This window comes from Penaeus monodon, chromosome 28 (assembly GCF_015228065.2).
Source record: "Penaeus monodon isolate SGIC_2016 chromosome 28, NSTDA_Pmon_1, whole genome shotgun sequence".
In the NCBI taxonomy this organism is placed as follows: Eukaryota; Metazoa; Arthropoda; class Malacostraca; order Decapoda; family Penaeidae; genus Penaeus; species Penaeus monodon.
In genome coordinates this window covers 362,181-362,532 of record NC_051413.1, presented here as the reverse complement: position 1 = coordinate 362,532, position 352 = coordinate 362,181, and the positions used below count along the sequence as shown (strand labels likewise).

The 352-nt window shown below is 62.8% G+C and overlaps 1 protein-coding gene across 1 annotated transcript in view; it reads right to left on the bottom strand.

Annotated features, from left to right (window-relative positions):
- LOC119591241 (dual specificity mitogen-activated protein kinase kinase 7-like) overlaps positions 1-352 on the bottom strand; it is a 9,033-nt gene that overhangs the window by 8,327 nt on the left and 354 nt on the right. The gene's annotated exons all lie outside the window — the stretch shown is intronic.

Here is a 352-nt window from a genome sequence, read left to right as displayed (position 1 = left end):
GCGCAGATCAGGCGGAAACAGCCCACTCCTCCCCAAATCATGTGATCTCCCCGCCGCTGACAGCCCGAAATGGGGCCCACCTCCCCAGTGCCTCGGCCCCAAGGCCCAATTCCCCGCGAGATTCGGGGCTGAAGGGCCTCCCCGGGGGCAGGGCGAGGCCGCCAGCCCCCCTAAAGAGCCCCGAAAACCCGCGAAATAAGGGCGAGAACCACCACGACCGCAGCTCAAACCTCGGCCGAAAAAAAACCTCCCCAAAACAAACCCCACAGAACGCGTAAAAAAAAAAAACAAACCCCGATTGAAACCCCCAACAGCCCGTCCCTCACGTCGGAAACCCCGTCCCGAGCGGCGC